The sequence below is a fragment of the Bos grunniens genome, chromosome 24 (assembly GCF_055505025.1).
Source record: "Bos grunniens cultivar Pamir isolate PY7600 chromosome 24, Bosgru_T2T1.0, whole genome shotgun sequence".
Classification (NCBI taxonomy): domain Eukaryota; kingdom Metazoa; phylum Chordata; class Mammalia; order Artiodactyla; family Bovidae; genus Bos; species Bos grunniens.
In genome coordinates, this window is record NC_141188.1 from 46957621 (window position 1) to 46971438 (window position 13818).

At 45.2% G+C, this 13818-nt stretch overlaps 1 protein-coding gene across 1 annotated transcript in view; it reads left to right on the forward strand.

The window, feature by feature from the left end:
* Window positions 1-13818, forward strand: part of SLC14A2 (solute carrier family 14 member 2) — a 70352-nt gene that overhangs the window by 38227 nt on the left and 18307 nt on the right. The window lies entirely within an intron of this gene.

The following is a 13818-nucleotide window of genomic DNA, read 5'->3' on the forward strand; positions in this document are numbered from 1 at the left end:
CAAACAGCCCCAGCACCTGAGAGCTAACTCCCTAGTGTTATCTTGTCCCCCCTTAACCAGAGCTTCCCCCTCTCCTGGCCCTGAATGAACATGTTGAGAGCCCTAACCTTGCAGATTCTCCCCACCAGCATGGGGCACTCAGAAGCAGGCCTCCAGGAGGGAAGAAGGGCTTCTGGGAACATGTCATAGCTGTTTTCCTACTATCATCTCAAACTACCAGCAGCAGCTCTTGGATGTACAAATGATATAGTGAATGGTGAAGTCGCTCAGTCGTGTCGGACTCTTTGCAACCCCATGGACTGTAGCCTACCAGGCTCCTCTGTCCATGGGATTTTCCAGGCAATAGTCCTGGAGTGGATTGCCATTTCCTTCTCCAGGGGATCTTCCCAACCCAAGGATCAAACCCGGGTGTCCCACATTGTAGACAGACGCTTTACCGTCTGAGCCACCAGGGAAGTAAAAATAATAGTTGAATTATAAGTGTTTATGGTTGAACAGAAACAAACTACTACTCTCTGAAATTCAAGAAAGTAAGAATGTATGTGTGGAGTGGATCATGGAAAAAGCAAGAGAGTTCCAGAAAAGCATCTATTTCTGCTTTACTGACTATGCCAAAGCCTTTGACTGTGTGGATCACAATAAACTGTGGAAAATTCTGAAAGAGATGGGAATACCAGACCACCTGATCTGCCTCTTGAGACATCTGTATGCAAGTCAGGAAGCAACAGTTAGAACTGGACATGGAACAACAGACTGGTTCCAAATAGGAAAAGGAGTTCGTCAAGGCTGTATATTGTCACCCTGCTTATTTAACTTATATGCAGAGTACATCATGAGAAACGCTGGACTGGAAGAAGCACAAGCTGGAATCAAGATTGCCGGGAGAAATATCAATAACCTCAGATATGCAGATGACACCACCCTTATGGCTGAAAGTGAAGAGGAACTCAAAAGCCTCTTGATGAAAGTGAAAGTGGAGAGTGGAAAAGTTGGCTTAAAGCTCAACATTCAGAAAACGAAGATCATGGCATCCGGTCCCATCACTTCATGGGAAATAGATGGGGAAACAGGGGAAACAGTGTCAGACTTTATTTTTCTGGGCTCCAAAATCACTGCAGATGGTGACTGCAGCCATGAAATTAAAAAACGCTTACTCCTTGGAAGGAAAGTTATGACCAACCTAGATAGCATATTCAAAAGCAGAGACATTACTTTGCCAACAAAATTTCGTCTACTCAAGGCTATGGTTTTTCCTGTGGTCATGTATGGATGTGAGAGTTGGACTGTGAAGAAGGCTGAGCACCGAAGAATTGATGCTTTTGAACTGTGGTGTTGGAGAAGACTCTTGAGAGTCCCTTGGACTGCAAGGAATCCAACCAGTCCATTCTGAAGGACATCAGCCCTGGGATTTCTTTGGAAGGAATGATGCTAAAGCTGGAACTCCAGTACTTTGGCCGCCTCATGCGAAGAGTTGACTCATTGGAAAAGACTCTGATGCTGGGAGGGATTGGGGGCAGGAGGAGAAGGGGACGACAGAGGATGAGATGGCTGGATGGCATCACCGACTCAATGGACGTGAGTCTGAGTGAACTCCGGGAGTTGGTGATGGACAGGGAGGCCTGGCGTGCTGCGATTCATGGGGTCGCAAAGAGTCGGACACAACTGAGCCACTGATCTGATCTGATGTGTGGAGTTGGGGAGGGCGGGCTTTAGCAGAAGTGCTGTCTTAAACTCTTTTTTCCCTAACAAACCCCTTTCTCCCTCTCTCCACTGTCTCCTCCCTCTGACCTAGCCATCTCTCCCACCCATTTTCATCTGTCCTACAACACTGACAAATTCTACTATCGTTGTGAAACAGTGTTGTTCTGCTGCATTTTTAAATGGTCAGTTTTAATTATCTCTCCAGTATCTTCTATGATAACTGACATAATCAAAATCTCTACTTCAAACAGGGAGCTTGCTAGGAAATAATCCATTTTCTTTAGTTTTAAAATTTTATTGCCAGAATATTATTCATAATGTTCTTGTGGTAATTTGTATCTCTCCGGTTATCTGCGACTTTGTCTCCTTTTTCATTTCTAATCTTATGTAATTTTCTCTTTCCCTTAGGCTTGTGAGGGGTTCATTCATTTTATTGATTTTTTTCAAAGAAGCAGTTTAGAATTTATTTGTCCTTTTCTACTCATTTCGATTTGTTTTTGTTTCCTTTTCCTGTTTTCTTGTGGTTTATTTAAATGTTCTCTTCTCCTAATGTTTTTAAAATTAATATAAAATTCCCTTATTTTAGATCTTTGCCGTTTAACAACAAAGACATTTAAGTCTATTAATTTCCCTCAGTTACAGCTTTAGCTGTGTACTATAGGTTTTGGAATAAAGTGTTCTGTTTTCATCGGTTTTAAAAGTTTGTTATTTTACTTTTTATTTCTCTTTGAGGCAAGAATTTTTGAAGAATGTATTTCTTGATTTCCAGCACTTTAAACTTCTTGATGTTTTTCATTTTCAGCTTTCCATATCTACTTTTATAGGATTATGAGCAAAGAATATGGTTGGTACAATCTTTATTTTCAAATGTTATGCATTTTTCTTTGTAGCCAAGTATATGATTGATCTTGAACATACAAAATGCAGATTTTTTGTCTGAAGGAAATGTATATTAAGTTGATTTATTAACTGCATCATTCAACTCTTCTATGCACTTATTTACTTTTAGTCTATAAATCTTAATTCTGAAAAGGGCTTATTAAAATTCAACTATAATTGTATCAGATCAGATCAGATCAACTTTTTTTGTATTTCTGAAATATTTGTCTCATATATTTAGCAGCTACATTGTTTGGTACCTATGGACTATAATCATACAGTATATGATTTTTATTTTTTATCTTAAATTTTATCTTTTACTACTACAGACTGCCCATTTTTATGCTCATTAATGCCTTTAACCAAATTCTGATTCAGTTGACATTGACACTGCTGAATCCACTTTCTTTCTGGTATTTCCTTATCCTTTTATTTTAAACTTTATCATTTCCTTTTAATTGTATCACTTTCTTTTAACTATTTCTGACCTCATTCACTCATTCATCCAGAAGACGTTGTATGAGGAACTATTTTAATATCACTCAGGCCCCCTTGATAACAAACCAGGAAAGAATCAGACCGTTTACTGCCTTCAAGGAATTCACGTTATGGGGATTTGCCTGGCCATGTGAGTAATCTTACTTGAGAGGATGTCACCACAGACTGCCTGAGCCACATAAGGTCACAGCACCAGTTTCATGATTTTGAGTGGTGAATGAAATTTCTTGTTGGGTTAATCTTCTGTTTAGGAAAAGTATCAAGCATTATGTTAAGGGTTTCAGGAAAATGTCTATGCCTCTTCTCCTCTTGTTCTTTATCTTGTTATTACCTGCCTGCCCAAACACTCCCAGCTGTCCCTTCAGTTCAAGTTAAATGTAAACAGTTAAAATGAAAACTGTTAAAATGTAAACAGTCTTGGGAAGGTAACATAGTAAGCATGATCAATCACTTGCATCTTAGGTTGAAGCAGTCATTTCTGAGAATTGGTTGGATGAAAAAGGAGAGGAGAGTACTAAGGAAAAAAATGGTAGCACATTTTGAGAGTGTCTTTGGCAGGGGAGAGCATGCTGAGATGGGGCCAAGCTGGAGGAATGAGATATGGAGGGCCTCTGTTCCATGACGAACTGTTGTATTCGGCTTAGAGAAGAGAAGAAATGCCTGGGGCCATGACTGTGGAAGAAGTTGTCATTTTACTCAACAGTACTTCAGAGCATAGAATAAGGACCACTAGATGGAAGTGATAAGCAAACAGGCATTGAACCAATGGAAAGGGATGCTTTTTCACAATGGAAGTTGCCTGAGAAATGGTTGTCCATTTCTGGGTGAAACTCTGGGTTCAGGAGAGGGGCAGGAGACCTATTAGAGATGCTTGCTTTTAGTAGGGGTAGACCAGATGACCGTGGCAGCCTCTCTTCCAATTTCAGGTTTCAGTGATACTATGGCCTTGAGTTCCTACAGAGAAATAAGGAGGAGGTATGATTAAGGTGGTAAAAAGTATGAACATGAAGACAAATATATCAAAAATATACCGTTGCTGCATTTATAGGTTTTCCTAGAGCTTGACCGGTTAGCCATTTGCTCAGTCTATCAAAATGCTCAATATGGCTACTTGTGTGGATGCAACCTGAGGGAGCAGCATCATTTAACTGTGCCTTTTCCTTGACTTTCTCATCTTTATCACTTTCCTCTCTCCAGGGATTCCTCTTCTGGTCAACCCTATAAGATCTGCCCATCAAGAAACTCAATCTTCTTACATCTGTGGCTACATCAAATCTGTGTGTTCTTTCTGTACGAGTCTTGAGCTTTGTCTCCTTGGGTCATAAATATGGTAAGGGCCTGGGGACAACTATTAATATAATCTAAAACCAGCTAAGAGTTGGCAATTTCAGTGTGGTTTATTGATTTCCACTCAATAAACCACAGTCTCATCTGGCAACTTTAAAAGGCATTCACTTTTTAATATGAGATTTTTCAACTTACTTGGCTTTTCTTGCCTCTTGTGATTCAAAGAAAATAGAAGAATCTGTAGGAAACAATTCTATTCCTAGTGCAATTAGAATTCCAAGGCCCCAAGGCGGGGGCGGGGGGCATTGCTAGATAAGTCCTCTTATTATCTGTGAACTGGTAACTAGGAGCCACCAGCCCCTCCTCCACAGGCTGCTGAAACTGAATGAATCAAGGAAGTAACTCTCCAAGGAGTGTCTAGCTCAGCTTTCATTCATTCCACAGGAACTCTAGCCTTTTCCCTGGAGGAATCTGACCTCCCCAAGTCTGGCTCCTAGAGGTCAGTGCAGGCTCCTGCCCCTACAAAGTTGGAAATGCAGAGTTGAAGCCATGAGCATTATGAAGAAGATAGTTCTGAAGTAAATTCTGATTGACCAAGCCCACCAGGAGATAATAACCGGTACCCATAAATTATCTTGGGGATCCCCCAGTATCAAGCTGTGGCCTTTGGTGAGACCCTTTGGTGGCAAGCATCCACCCCAGTCTTCTGCTTTCCAGGAGCACTCAGTTGCCCCTCCCTAACCTGGTGTGTGTGACAGACACCACTCATCTGAGGACGCAGCTCCATTTGGCTCCTGAGATGTGGGTGAATTTCCTGGATGGCTCCTCCCTCCTGAGTACTCATTTCCTGTCTTTTCTAATTGGTCATATGTTGTTCCTGGGTAGCATCTCCCTGTTACTTTCAGATGCATACGGGGCTGAAGTGAAGAATGCACCACTGGAAGTTCAGGAGTCTTCAGGAGAGGCCAGAGCAAGAGAGGGCACGAGGTGGGCCTCCTGAGTTTAGAGAACAGCAGGCTGGGGGACAAGGAGCGTGTCATCAGCAGATGGCCACAGGCCCTGAGCTTCAGCACCAGAGGAAGGCCCCCGTGTGGGAGCTGAGCTCCAGTCAGCTCCCCACCCCTCCCTGGAACGCAGGGCTCCCCCCGCTCGTCTCTTTGCTTTCCTTCCTCAGAAGGGCCCCCTCACCCTGTGATCAGGACCCCTCTCTGGCAGTTCCAAAACACCTGGCCTGCTGGAAAGGGGGCCTTTGACGTCAGCGGGGAGTTTGTCTACTCAGGTGTAGCTAATATCCTCGGTGTGAGTTCTGTTTCTGAACTTGGGCAGCCACCTCACACCCTGTCACTTGAGGGGGTGGGGGTGATACGCAGTTGCTGCTTGACCCTTCAGACTCACAAAGCCAAACAGAACATGTTTGTATTGGGCCTCCTTCCCAGACTCCAGCCCACCAGACCCCCCCAACCACCACCACGGCTGTCTGGGACCCGGGAGGGTGGCTTCCCTCATATATAGAGCTCAGAGTCCTTTCTGGAGACGGGAGTTAGGTTGTGCCCTCCTTACTCTGAAAAGGCCCACCAGGACCCGGTCAGCAGAGTCAGAAGGAGAAAAGGTCTAGAAATTTCCACAAAACCAGAAAGAAGGCATCTAGTATTAATTAGGCTGTGCAGAAATATCCATCTAGAAACAGATGGCAATAACATTCCTCGGCCTGTGCCCTGCCTGTGTGGGGGATTAAGGAAGTTCATTGAGGTGGGAAGGCAAATTGGCCCCTGAGGAGACGACACTTAGGTAATTGCCTTAAAGGCATATACTGGAGCAAGAATTCTAAGGAAAGGGGTGATTGAAGGTGATGCCTGAGGAAGGACAGAGAAACTACCTCCAGGCAGTCCAGGCTCTGCCCCTTTAAAGGAAACCTGCCTGATGGGGGCACCATGATGGCCAAGGCCAGTCTTCCCCAGGGAGTTTAGGAAAGTCAAAGAGTGAGCGTGCTGCAGGAAGAGCGCTCCTTTTCTCTCCTTCTTCTGCCATATGGTGCCCTTCCTCGAGTGGAAGCCAAGCACCAGGCATAAGGTGAGGAAACACGAGGGGAATTTATAGAAAGTCAGCCAGAGGATGAGCTGGCGGGCTGTGGGAACTGAAGAGGTTCAGTTTTAGGGAGAAGTCCAGCGCCTGAGTTGAGGACCAGAGACACCACCCAATTGGAAAGAAGTTTCTTCCCAAATCCCAGTGGTCTGGATTCCTCCAGACCTGTGCAAGAAATCCAAAGGAACTCAGGTAAGAGGTCTGGGGGAGAGAAATGAATCAGGTAGACCCTCTAGCTGGGCTTCCCAGGTGGCTCAGTGATAAAGAATCCACCTGCCAATGCAGGAGACTCTGGTTCGATCCCTGGGTTGGGAAGATCCCCTACAGAAGGAAATGGCAACCCACTCTAGTATTCTTGCCTGGGAAATCCCATGGACAGAGGATTCTGGTGGGCTACAGTCCACGGAGTCACAAAGAGTCAGGCACGACTGAGCAACGGAACAACAACAGACCCCCTAGCCAATAGGGCCATCTGACTTTTCAAAGAAACAGAAAAAAGAAAGGTCAGTCTCTTTCTGTTCCTTTTCCTGCTGAGCTGCAGAAAGACAGTCCTGGGAATGGGGGCCCTTATTAAGAACTCCAGAGAGAGTTCAGATCCTGGAAGCTTCAAGCTGGAAGAGCTCTTAAATAATTCTATTAATAGTTCAAACCCCATGAGGAACCCCATGGCTTATCCAGGAAACTGTCCAGGTGATAAATGAGCCTGGTCAAAAGCCCAGGTGTCCTAACTCACAACACTGAGCTCTTCTTGCACATCTGGTGATGGATCTAAGTTAACCCATCAGCCTCAAATCCCCTTACCACCTACCTGTTCGCTGGATGAGCCTTCATATTTATCATCCTTTCCACAACTCTCCAACACACAGCTCTGACATCAGTGTGATTCCCAGGGCAGCCCCACATTGAGCTGACTGTGAGATGCTAATGCGGTAGGTTTGAAAACCTTGTTCCCAAGAGTCCTCACCTGCTGCTTCCAGGGTGGAGGTACCTGGTCCAGAGGCACCTTAGCCTCTCACCTCAGGTCCTATACTCCTTCCACAGACATGCCAGTAGAACTAGAGCATCTCAGTATCCACAGACATCTTCATACAGCCCATCTCCTCAGTGGCCCTCTCTTTCATGGCCATCTGAGATTACTTTAGACATGTTCTGTGTAGCTACAGAGTGATGTTTCTGGAAGATAGGCAGCCATTCCATAAGGAACAATGTCTCAGGACACTGACATTATCTGATCAGAGAATGAACAATCTGGTATGGCATGTGATCTCCTCAAAACTAGTGCTGAAGGATGGGAGCCTCAGTGAACTTGCTGAGATTAGGCAATCCTGGGACTTGGAGAGCCTGTGGCCAGTCCTCTGCCTGCTTTCATGTACCCTTTCTCTCAGGCTTGTACAGCATCCACACTCTCCTTTAAAAGGGGAGGGGAAAATAAGTTTACTCTCAAGTGCCAACTATATCTAACTGGTATTGGTTGTCTGGAGATTTGTATTAGAAGGATTCTGAGGCTGTGTTGAAACTTACTGGGAAAGAGGTCTATGATCAGTTAGCTGTGTTTGCCACAGACAATGCAGGGAAGAAGCGGCAGAGAAGGGAAACATTGCCATAAGAGAAAAAGCAGGTACACAACAGCCCAGAATTTTCTTGGCCTGTCACTGGATAACACAAATGTAATGGCACAGGTGGATTCTTTCTGTTTGTTTTTGGTAACTTTTGTTACTCCTTTTAGGATATGAAATACTTCGTAATTTTTTAAAATAAAAAGATCACAAGTCCATTGATATCATTTGCAAAGGTTCCAACAGTCTGTAAAACATCTATATTGCAGGAGTAAAGAATCAAAACCAGGAGGTTAAAACATAGCTCTGTAACTAATCAGCTATTTGGCCTCAGGAAAGCTGCTTTTCTCTGGGCCTCAGTTTTGTTTTGTTTTGTTTGCTAATACCTAGATCCAAATTCTGGAGAAGGAAATGGCAACCCGCTCCAGTGTTCTTGCCTGGAGAATCCCATGGACAGAGGAGCCTGGTGGCCACAGTCCATGGGGTTGCAGAGTCAGACACGACTAAGTGACTAACACACACACAGACCGAAATTCACTTGGTTATTAAAGACTGATAGTTCCAAGTAGTTTCATTGGATTGTAAAATTTTCATGTACATTGTAACTATCAGTATAAAACTCCCCCGTGGCCCTAACTTCAAAAGATGGATCTAGAGTACCTTGTGCAAAGAAACAGAATGATCCGTTTGGCCATATAAATCAAGGATGGCTTCACGGAGGAAGTGGAACATAAACCAGATGATGAAGGCTGAACAGAAACTAGGCAAGAAGAGGCAGAGAGGGCCAGAGGCAAGGCCAGAATGCCAAGGCAGGGTGTGTGTTGGGCAGCAAAGGGTGAGTGGGACGATGAAATCAGCAATATTGTAGAACAGCTGGAAAGCTTGGCTGAGCAGTTTAGGCATTAATATACCCTTGGCAATAGGGAGCCATGGGGATTGTTGAGTGAGAGAGTCACGTAATGATATGCCTAATAACTGAAGCACAGAATGGATTGAAAGGAGGGAAATTAACAACACAGACACACGATTCTGAGGTGTGGCCTGGGTGTGAATAGGGGAAGGAGAGTGAAATCTCACACAGAGGAAGGTCAGTCAGATGTTACCTCAGTTACCGATGGGGCGCTCTGACCTTCACACTCTCCTCAACCTCATTCATGAGGTTGTTATAAGGTTAAACGAGGTTGAAACAGGCACCAACTCATTTATGCTAGTTAATGTCTTCATGGAGTGAGACAGAGACTCCCAAGTTCCCCGGTTCCTCTAAGCCTTCCTCTCCACCTCTATGAGGACGTGGCTACTAGAGGAAGGACTGGATCAGAGGGCTGGACTGGATATGCTGAAAAGCCTTTTCCAGTTAATGTTCAATGCCTCTGATAGTTAATAGAATGATCTTTGAAAATGTCAACTAAACACAACTTCACAGAAAAAGATAACACCTCATTTACCACCCACAAATGTCTGCATCACACATACACACACGGCAGCCTTGAAAATTACACATCACAGCGCAAAGCTCCACTTCTGCATGGGGAAACGTGTGCCCAAATCATGGCCGAAGTGTTATCCTGTAGCGCTGGATGTAGGAAAAAATCAAATTATATCCAATTGTTGCTTCAAAAAATATCCTTCTGGTGTAGTAGCTAGGAAATTGCCTCATGATGTTATGGGAGTCTCTACCACAGTAAGCTAGAGAAATAAGAGACCTAGGGATCTATGGAGAGATGATGAAAGGGTCTTTACAGTAGGTTCCAGATCCTCTGTACGTTGGGCATTGCTAGTGATAGATGGTCGGAGAAGACAATGGCACCCCACTCCAGTACTCTTGCCTGGAAAATCCCATGGACGGAGGAGTCTGGTGGGCTGCAGTCCACGGGGTTGCGAAGAGTCGGACTCGACTGAGCGACTTCATTTTCACTTTCACTTTCATGCATTGGAGAAGGAAATGGCAACCCATTCCAGAGTTCTTGCCTGGAGAATCCCAGGGACGGGGGAGCCTGGTGGGCTGCCGTCTATGGGGTCGTACAGAGTCAGACACAACTGGAGCGACTTAGCAGCAGCAGCAGCAGTGATAAATGGACAGCATTGGCCCACCTCCAGGAGGCAGGAAAACCTGTTCAAAACCTGAGAAAGACAGCTTGTAGAAAGTGTTCAGGTAGAGACTTGTTTGAGTAAAGGTTGATTATTAGTAAAATAGACTAGATCATTCTTCCCCTTCTGAAAGATGTCATATACGATTTGGGTTTGGTTTTTTTTCCCCCTCAAAGGAACTTTAGTAAGCTTCAAGCTTCAAAATTGTATCTGACAGGTGGGGTCTTCTGTACAATGACTTTTACCCCTGATATTTGAACAGATGGCATTTTCTGTGTGTTAGCAATCAGTAGACACATAGATACTATGGATACTACTCTCCAGGGGAAAAAAAAAAGTGCTTTTAAGCAAATCATTGTGGCTCATGACTGTTCTTTCCTTCTCTGAATCAATGAGAGGATAGCATCCCTGGACTCTTGCCTCTTAAGACACAAGATGCTGGCAATCCTTGAGGGCAGGGACTGTGCCCCTGAATTGGACAACCCCAGTATGATGCTACCTGCACTGGGACACTTAAAAGTCTGGTTAGAGAAGGAGCTAACAGCAGTCCCTATGCCAGGTGGGCACGCCGAGGAGTTACTCAGCTGCTAAGGTTTGCCTGCAGATTCTTGAGGACAGAGCTTCCCAGAACATGTGTAGTTGGGCCAAGAGAGCAAAGCCCTTGGTCCTCGAAGAAAACAGAGGGGGCCTGGCATGGCCCGAGTCCCCAGTATCAGGCTGTAAGCATCACCATCTGTTTGCTGCACTGTGCCACACAGTGCTATTTTTTGTGTGCCATGATGTTAGGGGGAAAGCCGAAATAAACCCCCAAAGTGAGTCACTGTTAAAAAATTTTGTTCTTGGGCTTTAGAACACCCAGTCCCCCACCTTCCAAGCAGCTTGGTGGTTTTCAGCCACAGGGTATAACCTCTTGCTAACCAAAACAAATCTTATGGAGCAAGATTTCTGTCTCCAGTGGCCTGTTTCATGCTCTCTCATTAGCTGTGTTCTTCCATCCACTCATGAAGGATTTCTGGCCCTCTGATTGGTTGGTCACAGGCGGCCCATCACTTTATCACATCTATAAATTTCTCTCCAGGCAGTGCTGAAAACAGTCAGCTCTTGCCCATCAGTTTCCGAATCTCTACACACCTCAGCCATCACCATCGTGAAGCTGTGGAAGGCTCTCAATTTCAATATTTACCAAGCACTTAACATCTACAGTGAGATATATTATTTCTTTAATAGTTCATACCCTGAAATGGTGGTTCATACCCAGCCAATGGTGGTTCATTATACCAGTCAGAAATTAAAATGTCTAGGGTAATTATCCCTCATTAACATAGTCAACAAATACTTCTGAGTGCCTACAATATGCCAGGATCATGCTGGGTGCTGGGGATGCCAAGAAAAACCACTGTAAGGGGAAAAAATGGGCTGTCAAGGATCCTATGAGGGTGACAGACAGGAACACGAGGTAGGAGTGGGTGCTGGTATGTGTAAGTTGCCAGGCCTGGCCTGACATGAGGACCCACTCTGCCCAGAGCACAAGCTGTTCCAGGGACATGGCCTCCCCGAGGAGCCGGCTCCCTGATGTCAGCATTGCAAAGTTATTCTCCCCAGCATTTTGCGAGCATTAGTCTCATCATTTGGAGAAGGCAATGGCACCCCACTCCAGTACTCTTGCCTGGAAAATCCCATGGATGGATGAACCTGGAAGGCTGCAGTCCATGGAGTCGCTGAGGGTCGGACACGACTGAGCGACTTCACTTTCACTTTTCACTTTCATGCATTGGAGAAGAAAATGGCAACCCACTCCAGTGTTCTTGCCTGGAGAATCCCAGGGACGGGGGAGCCTGGTGGGCTGCCGTCTATGGGGTCGCACAGAGTCGGACATGACTGAAGCGACTTAGCAGCAGCAGCAGCAGCAGCAGTCTCATCATTGTAACAACGTGAGAACGAAATAGGAGGTACCCTCCAAAATACCTGTCATTCTGTTTAGGCTGGGTTTGCAAGGCCAGTCCTATAGGGTCTGTAGATCTCCTTCTGAGTACCACCATGCTTGCAATGGGGGAAACTGTCAATGAAATTTGGTGACTTGCAAAATGCAGTGCAGAAATGAGTGATGCTGGTTCCTGGCCAGCATTATCATTGTTTTCTTTTTTTCCCCACCACACCAATGGAACATTTCTTTCTAGAGCATTTGATAGATGTGTTCATGATATCCTTGAAATTGCCTTTATCTGTTATGAAAGTCCTGAGAATCTGTCCCAAAGGTAGTGGTAAATTTCTATCACCTCAGCTTTAAGTATTTTCACAGCCTTGGGAAATTTGTTATTTTGTCTCCAGTCTTCCTTGTGGCACTTGTTCCCACCTGCCATCCTCATCTCTTGGCCAGCACATCTGGAAGAGTGGTCACCCTCCCTGGGTGGTCAGTCTGTGGCCTGAACCCTCCTCCTGCCCACAGGAGACCAGAAGCAACACTGTATCAGACCACATTTGGGGCCACCTCCCCGATCGCCCAAATAAGAACAAAACGTGGGTTCAAGGAAAAGAAAGATACTCTCTGTTTTTGTTTTTGTGGCTGGGACATCAGTTCTAGGAATGCATGGTAATATGGACCCTGATCTACTTTCCTGGATTCGGAGCAGGCAGCACAGTCTATTGATAAGAACTGAAAGCAAAGGGCCAGGGCAGGAAAGGGGAGACAGTTTTTCTATAGATCAGCAAACTGGGAGCCAGGAGACCTGAGAGCAACTCCCGGCTGTGCCATAATTAATAACTACATGATCTGGGAGGGGTGGGGGGCAGTAATGCAATTTCTCTGGACTTGGGAAGTAGACTGTAATTTTGAAGATCCATGCAATTCTGAGTCTCTGATGCTAAATAAGGTCAATATATTTCTCTATGCAGAGGGTGACTGGGGTGTGAGCATATGAGGGATGAAAAGCACTGGGTGGGCAGAGGTGCCCTTCCAGCCTTCAGATGTTCCCTGTGGACTGGCTATGGAAGAATGCCCTGCTTTGTCAGATGATGCAGTGATACCCTCTGGGTCCCCATCCCCCTGCACAGCACCTGCGGAGGTGCCTTATTCACTTGTGTCTGACGTACCAGAGCTTCTCCAGCCTCTGGAGTTAAGGCTCCATGGTGACCCACAGGCAGGATGCTGAGTGAAATAGATTTTTCCCATCCCGAGCCTAGAGGGGAGGGTCATGTTTGAAGTTCCGTGTTTCAATGTTTGAAGTTTCATGTTTGAACTTTCAGTCTGAAACTATAAACAAACCCGTTTCCTTGCTCATACATGTGCCCCATACTCTGGTTGCTGATGCTATATTCTCAGCTTTGCTAAAGCTGTTTCTACATGAGCAATGTGATCTAGACCAGTTTTCTCAAACTTTAATTTGCACACAAGTCAGTTGGAGATCTTGTTTAAAAAAACAAACTTATTCCAGTTCCTTGGGTCTGAGATGGGAGCTGAGAGTCTGCATTTCTAACAAGCAGCCTTGGATGTCCGTGAAGCCAGTCCACAAACCTGACACTGAGCAGCAAAGATGCAGAGAAAGGAACTGAGGGCTGAGGGCCATGTGACTCACTTAGAGTGCTTCAGAAATCACCAGAGCCTAAGTTTTCCATCTTTCGGAGATAACAACGCCCCAAAAGTATCCAAATGTAAAGACAGTGCAAGAGCTCTCCACTATTCCGGGTAGCCATTTGATCATCTAACTCCAGAGTTCACTGGAACCAGAAG